We start from the raw sequence: 8,463 nt of genomic DNA on the forward strand, positions 1-8,463 counted from the left end.
GATATGCATGGAGGTTCATTTATTGCGTTAGTTTACTTCTTTGGTTTGCACACGTTAATTAAGACAATCGCAGCGAAATAGGAAGATAGCTTTGCTGGCAAGTGCCACCAGGAGGGGCACAACGCCTGCCGGCTCTAGAGTCACTAGAAAAACAAGTTTCTTTCTAGTGACTCAAGCCGGGCCTAGAAGACAAAAGTTGCATAGGAATAGGACAGTGAGTAAAAAAAAAATCACAGTTTCGTCATACGGGCAGAGCAATGAATGCCACAGCAACATGTTACAATATCACACGAAGTGTAAGGCTCGGAACAGCAGTGGCAGTATGAATTGAAGTAAACGTAAGCTGGCTAAGTAAAATCGAGCTGTTGTGCTACGGGTCCTCTGTTTATAATCAAGCCGTCGGACAATTTCATTTACGTTTATCGATAAAAGCCAACGTCTTTCTTAGCGAATTTCCCGTATCAATTTACCGTACCGAACAATTTTCCGTATCGGGTATGTTTCAAATCTCTTTCATGGGCCGATCCCGGAGGTAGTGCAATACCGCGCCAATGAAATTACACCATGTTAAGGTTTGAGCTCAGTTATCGTTTCGCACTTTCATTATTAGTCTTAGAAGACTCAAGATGAAAGGCATGCGCTATCGGGGTTTGGTTTCGTGGCATTTGTTTGTATAGGCTGCCATTCTCAAAATTCTGAGGAATAATGTTGTCAGGATTGCAAGACCTCGTATGAGGAACTTTAGTGATAGAATCATGCGGCAATATAAAACCCGCATATACCGCATGTAATATAGCAGGGCGTGGCATATAGCATGCATATACCTAAATATACATGCGGAACCTGACGCCGACGGCGAAGGCGACGACGGCAAATATTCGCTTGGAGTGTTCGTATAATTGCTATTGCATTAAAGCAAAAGAGAGATCAACAGGGATCTAAAATTGGAGCCGGGTTATATATATATATATATATATATATATATATATATATATATATGTATGTATGTATGAGAATGACGAACGGCGCATCGAATTATCATTTGACTTCATTATTGCAGCTCTGAGTGCCCTTTGTTTAAAAGCTACTTTATGGGGTTCATCCGTGGCATATAAGTATAGTTTTCTTTAGGCTTAATTTTGGGTGCTAGAATTTGAGTCTTCGTGGAATTATACGCACCGGAAAATAATAGAACAATATTTTTTTTTTAACATGGACGTGTGTAAAGAAATTGTCCACGGTGAGTGAGAACAAGGAAAACTGGGACCCACTTTTGTGCGGAAATTGATGTGATATACAAGCTCGGCACAGAACCATAAAGTTCGTTTTATTCGTGTGTTATGACATTTTCTTGCTACAAAGTGTCTATATAACAGAGAGCTAGAGGTCGCAAAGTAAAAAAAAAAAAAGACACGTCTGGAGGATTTACCGTTAAACATGTATACGTACTTATATATAAGTACACGAGCGCTTTTGCATTTTGCCCCCGCCGAAACACAGCCGCCGCTGCCGGGCTCGAACCCTCGAGCTAGAGTTAAGGGTCGTATGAGGCCATAGTCACTAAGCTACGGCAGCGGGCAGCTCCTTTGTTAACGCAACCGGATGCATAAATCTAAACATGTGCTCCTTATCTTATTTTACACCCGCGTTGCACAAAGCAAGAACAAAGCCCCGTCATGAACGTCCTCACATCGGCGATAAGAACTGCTGTGCTTGGAATGCGCTTGAACGCCATACGAAGTCCTCGCCACAAGGATGCGTGTGCTACACTGAGTACAATACATCACACTGTTAAAGGGAACATCAAGTTAGCGCATCGGGGTCGATTTCCGCCCAGTTTTGACTGGGATCGCGCCTCTGCGATCCCAGTCATCGAACTGTCTTCTGTACAAACCGCAAGGAACTGTCGTGAGGACAGCCCTGAGGTGTTCTTTTTTTTTTTTTTTAGCGAGCACCGTTTTACATATCGTTGACAATATCTGATTCGGTAGTAGAATGGCGCCAAAGAGAAACAGATGACAGCGAGATTGTGTAATGGTATTAACGCCTTGTATAAGTTTGTTCGAGGTACTGCTTATTGTGGTGCCTTTTTCTTTCCTAATTTGTACCTGTCGTTCGTATTTGCGTTCCAGTCTATTTCAAGTACAGGTTTATCCCATGGTAGGCATCCTGTTGGCACTTTTTTCCCCCGCTAGGTATGTGCCTGTGTAGCAGAACATGGTTGTTTATGTTAGACACGCACACGAACATTATTTCATCTTTCACTGTGTTTAGGCATGTTAGTAGCTTTAAATTAGCTTGACTTAATTTGTTCACTTGATTCCATGTCGTACTTCATTCCACAACTCGTTGTTTTGCTGAGGCCGCGGTGACATCAGCTGCGCGCCTCCGCAATTCCACTAGACTCGATAAATCAATCGCTCAGCAATTCAAATGAAATAGCCCTTTCGATCACGAGCGCGATCATCGTATATGCCGGCTTCGTCGCGGTCGTTCCTCTCTGGGGGACTTCGTAAAAATCTATTCACAGGCAGAGACGAAAGACGCGTCGGGCGCAGAGTTCGGATACGTTTCTCTAATTTAAACACACCAGAAAGTGCAGAGGCGGTTGGGCAATCACTGTATAGTTCAACATAAATAGATATATATCTCTAGGTGTCCGATAGCAGGTTTCACAATCACGTTCGATGCCCAGGAGCCGCTCAAAATACAACTCCCTCACCACGCTGCAAAAGGTGCCGACTCCCTGGCGCGACGTGAGACTCCATCGCACAGTCGTGAGAGCTATGCGGCATAGTCGCACGACTCACACGTGACCACACCTAACTGCGCTCCTAATCCTGACCACTCCTAACCGTTGTCGTCGAGCCAACCGGTCGCTGTCTTTTGGTGGCGCTCGATGCATTCGTTTACACGGCCGTCCACATTTTTCTTTTTTCTTTTAGCGAACAAAAGTTATTGGCTGTACGCAACGAAATTTGTTTCTTATTCGTTCTCGCGAGTTACGCGGGATGTCAGCGAGCGATACAGGAACATTAGCGATCCCCCACTTGTTGGTTTCGGACGGAGAGTATGGGCGATGACTCAAAGACGCCTTCCTTCCCCTAATGTGTCACACTTGCTGCGCGTCATTCTTTCTACCTTGGCCTGGAACGCTGCCCTCAGCCTTTCCTCGACGCTCCCCGCGCTCAGCGGGGACCGATTTCGGTGTACTCGTTTCAGCTGCGCGAAACATTTTGAATGGTAAAGTCGCCAGCATGGGAGGGGACGTTTCGGATTGTGTCGAACAGTGTCGCTGGATCGTGCGCATCGCTATTTTCCTTGTGTCACTTTGACGCAAAAAAAGATCGTTTCAATCGTCTCTTCTTCTTGCTTTCGCTACATTATGCTTCTCTTCTTCCCGTTCCCCGCTATTCGCACCTCGTGCATAAATTAAGAGATTGGCTCGTAGTTGATCAGAAAATTGTTAGTCGCGTCGCATACGCTCAAGGAAGACATCACCATCCGCCTACAATTAAGTCCGAGCTCTCCTATAAATATATAAACAGAACCTATTTTATCGTCTCATTACTCTATCGCTTCGTTACTTTATCGTCTCACTCTATGTAAACATATGTCATTCTACATCCGCGTTTTCTTTATTTTTCTTTTCGCCCTTGGCGTGCAGCTTATCACTCTGCCAGACACCCCGTTATCTGTTGAATGCGTTGCACATGGCCTACAGCGAAGCCACCCCTTCTGCGATCGTAAACTCAACTAGAATATATTATTTATTTATTTATTTATTTATTTATTTATTTATTTCTCTTAAGCTTTTGCTTGTTGGTTTCTGTCCGATTTCCTGTTGCGCAATCTTGAGGTTGTCATTCTCGACGATAAAAAAGAAGCGAAAGTCAGAGCGGCTAGCCAAGGTGGAGCCCCCCGCTTCAGCTTACAGTAAACCTCGCAATATTAGTGATGTGAAAATGTCATTGAAATGTATATAGTTTACGTAAACGACGAACGCCAAAAATAATGATGAAAAATACGAAACAAGTTCTTGTTTCTTTAGTTTATTTTACTGCTCTTCTTGCGCGTTATGTATTTCTCTCACGCTTTTCCTTTTCCTCACGCTTTTCTTTTCCTCAGCTCTTCATTGCGCTTCGCGAAAGGTAGACGAAGAAACAGTTTGTAGCCTGTGCCAACATATCTTCCCTTAATCTCTTGGTCGAGGAGTCTTCTCACGACCCGTATTGTTCGTTTCGCTGAGAAAGCAAAGAGCGTTGGAAATAAATTAATCTTAGGAATTAATTATGAACTTTTTTTAATTGTGGGGTTTTTTACGTGCCAAAACCACTTTCCGATTATGAGGCACGCCGTAGTGGGGGACTCCGGGAATTCCGACCACCTGGGGTTCTTTAACGTGCACCTAAATCTAAGTACGCGGGTGTTTTCGCATTTCGCCCCCATCGAAATGCGGCCGCCGTGGCCGGGATTCCATCCCTCGACCTCGTGCTCAGCAGCCCAACACCATATATCCTCGTCGAGGTTTCCTCATCGCTTTCCGTGTTCGGAGGCTGCGCAACGCAAGACATTACGCTAAGGTAGGAGAGCGCAGTCAAAATGTTCACGTCCGCTTACCTGCCGAACGCACAGGCAAGAGAACGCCGATACTTTATGGAGAGAGTCTGTAAGTACCCTTCCTTATCATTTGCGACGGGGTTGCAGCAGGACAAACGAAAAAGAAAAGGAAAGAAATAATAGGTGCATGATGGGTCATTACACTTTTTTTTTTTTCCGTGCTCCCCACTTTGGATTCCAGCCGTTAGGGTTTGTTACGCAAGCGCAAATACGTTGCTATCCGCCTTGTCTGACGAGGACCGAAATGCTGAGTCACATGCACACACGCTCGCTCACGTGTTGTGTCTGACAATAGAGTCGCGACGCCGCAAGGACGCCCGGCTACGCGATATACATATATCTACGCAAGCACTTGAACTATTATAGGAGCTCGAACGATATATGCGCCCCAAGGGTTCCCCCTCGCCGCCGTTTCGCCCGCAACGTTAGGGGCCACGATGAGGCGGAAATGTGGTCGCTTGCTCCGGGGCCGGTCGTGCAAGTTCCTCACGCCGCGCACGAGGAAAAAAAGAAGGAATAAACAAGAAGCGGTACTCGATGGGGAACGTACGTGCATCGCCGAAGCTCGACATGTATAGCAATTCTGCATGACGTCAACAAAGGAAATCCACAAGAGAAGTGACGTGGCTGACGTCGCTGACGTGGCAAGAGCAGAGATCGGTGTATCGGGGTAGTGGGGCGATACGATAGGGCTGGTGTGCGTATGCGTGTGGTTCAATTAGAGGTTAATAGAGCTCACCGCTTGCGACAGCAACATTGATACCTCATTGTTCCGTGGTTTTTAACATGCATATATAACGTTCAGAGGATATGCCCGCGCGTTTCTCCTAGAGCGAATTTTACCGCCGGGATGAAAGTGAGCGGATCATTTTTATTTGAAGAATTTATGGCACAGGTTGGCGCAGGACAGGGGTAATTGGAGATCGCAGGGAGAGGCCTTCGCCCTACAGTGGACATAAATAGGATGATGCTGATGATGATGGCACGTAGTTAGCCGGATATACAGTGGCACAAAATATGGAAGTTGCCTTAACTGGAGTAAAAAAAAAATATATATATATAGGTTACTGCAATCGAGCAGGGCAACGGCAACAGCACGCGTAGAGTTTTAGAAATAAACTCCCAGCGAGCAGCCTCATGTTTGTGACAGACTTCAGTGCGCAAATCTGACACAAAACAACTCAGTGCACGAGGTCATCATGGTTGTGCTGCAACTTTTCTGTCTACTTACGCCGGCGAAAGACTGCTCCGTGAAGCGGTAAAACACGTTGTGGGGCTAGTTGGTGCATAGCTTTCTAAAAATGAAGCGCCAACGGCAACGGCACACAAAGAAGGTACAAAAGACAGGAAGTGTACCTTCTTTGTGTGACCGTTGGCGCTTCATTTTTTTGAAAGCTATGCACCAACTAGCCCCACAACGCGTGGCAAAAGACAGTAAGCGCCTTGTCCTGTCTTTTGTACCTTCTTTGTGTGCCGTTACCGTTGGCGCTTCATTTTTTTAAAGCTCCGTGAAGCGCAATGGCCGTGCTACTGATATTGGCTGCGTGCACTGCCCGATATGAGTAGCTCCAACATCGACACGTTACAAGTGGGCCAGCTTAAGTATGCTAGACCTCTGACCCATTTGAAGACGTTTCCTTCCCACGGGCCAGAGCAAGAAGTTGGCACACTCTGATAAGATGACTAACATACCACGCGACGTTTCCGTTTCCTACTCCCGGTTTCAGGAAAACAGGCTGAAGTTTTATTAACGAAGATAGGATGCTTATCCTTCGGCCACAACAAGTGAAAGGAGGAAGGCTTGGAAAACTCCCAGCGGCAGTTACACCCGTGCCCTAGTCTTATCTCCCAGACTCCGTTTCTGAAGAACACCAGGAAAAAACAAACCACTCCTGGAACAGGCGTGTAGAAGACAGTCCAGAAAGTGCTAACCAATGATAAGTTTCGCAGGCGGCTAGCCACGAAACTGCTATGAGGAAAAGCCAGCAACCAATAGCGTCGATCGTTTAATTTTGATCATGATAATGAGGAGGAGAAGCGAGGTCGGGGGTTGGATCCCAGCCACGAAGGCAGCACTTCCATGTGGACGAAATGCAAAAACGATCTTGTACTTAGACTTAAGTGCACGTTAAATTATCCCAGGGGGTCAAAGTTGATCCAGATTCCACCACTACAGCGTGCCTCATATTACACCGTGGTTTTGGCACGCAAATCTCCACACTTCGTTCAATGATGATGATGACGATCCTCATCCATGGCGCGTACCCACTGAGGGGGATGGGCCATGAATCGGAGGGCGGGAGGTAACGTAAGAGAAGTAATTATTCTAAGAGGAGAAACGAGAAAGGCGACAGGAAAGGACGGAAAAACAAGAATGATTTCGAAACAAGAATACATGGGCCAGACAGGAAAGTGCCTAAACGATAGACTTCGCGAGCAAGATCACGACGTTCATACAAGACAATGCAAGGGCACAATTCGTTGCAGGATCGCGGTTATCAACCTGTTTTTGAAGATTGCGAGGTGGTCACCAATCAAAACCAAGTAGCAAGAGAGTTAGTTCACGCTGTAACAATTATTCACCTGTGAATCGAATGTGTCAGGGCTGCATCGACAGCGTTGACACAAAAAGAGTTTGATTATCTGCCGCAAAGTCCGCGGCCACAAGCGGCTCCTTTCGGCCCGTCTTGTAGGGCGAATTTTTTTTTCGTGTTTGTTTTCTAATCGGAGCGGGCTGCGCGCGTGTTAGAGTCAGTCACAGTCGATTTGTTTGTTTTCAAGTTTTTTTTTCTTGTCAATAACATGTAGTACGATCATGTCTGGATGTCAGCTTCACCCTGCCAATCAATTAGGTTCCGCTGGAAGTTTGTGCTTGCGTCTGTGTCGTCACGTGTTATTGTTTTTAATTTGTGCGCAAAACCTACTGCTCTGCCTTATACTTAGGACATTTAGAGATGGTCGAAAGTGGTCAAAATATATCCGAAGTCCCCCACTACGGCGCGCCCCATAATCAGATGGCGGTTCCGCCACGTAAAACGCCACAATTTATTTTAATTCATTTACCGTATATCTTAAAATGTAGCGTAATAATGCACTGTCATCGCACCCGAGCTTGCTGCAAGAGGAACACATTTTACTCAGTTCACGTTTCTGGCAATTGCGTCCAGTTTAAACTGCGTCGCTGTCTTTTGCTTGCAAGAGTATAGACGGTTTGCACTGACGCTATGATGGCCGTCATCTTGAGGTTCTGGAGCATACAGAAGCTGCATAAACAAGAAACATGACAGTACGTCAGCACGATGGGCTCGTCTAGGGAGCCTACATGATTCTTGCGCCGAGCGACAAACAAAAACTGTGATAACCCGGTGAAAAATGGTCACTGTCAAAAAGCGAAAAAAATGTACACTTGATGATATCGTGTAATGACGTCGTCGCGGCCGCCATGTTGGGTAATATCACGGTGAAGAGCTGGAAGGAAAAAAAAAAAACACGTTATGCAGTGGCGAACAAATGGATGTCGAATCTTCGCCGTTGCCCAAGCACCGCCCTTTTCCCCATTGTAAGAAATAAAGGTTCACTCACCTGCTAAAATGACAACAGGCTAGTCAAGAAATTAAGGTTATGCATTTCGCAACAGTGGCGTAGCCATAAATATTTTTCGGGGTGGGGTGAGGGAGGTGAGGGGGGGGGGAAGGGGGTTTAGCCCGGCCGCATATTAACAGAAATTTCGGGGCCACGTGCCCTGTGTCTCCCTCCCTGGCTGCGCCAATGTTTCGCAGTTAAGACGGCCAAACGTTCCATGCCAGCGCCGGTAACAGAATGACGCCGCGTCACGGAAAAACC

The sequence above is a fragment of the Dermacentor albipictus genome, chromosome 2 (assembly GCF_038994185.2).
Source record: "Dermacentor albipictus isolate Rhodes 1998 colony chromosome 2, USDA_Dalb.pri_finalv2, whole genome shotgun sequence".
NCBI classification, from domain to species: Eukaryota; Metazoa; Arthropoda; class Arachnida; order Ixodida; family Ixodidae; genus Dermacentor; species Dermacentor albipictus.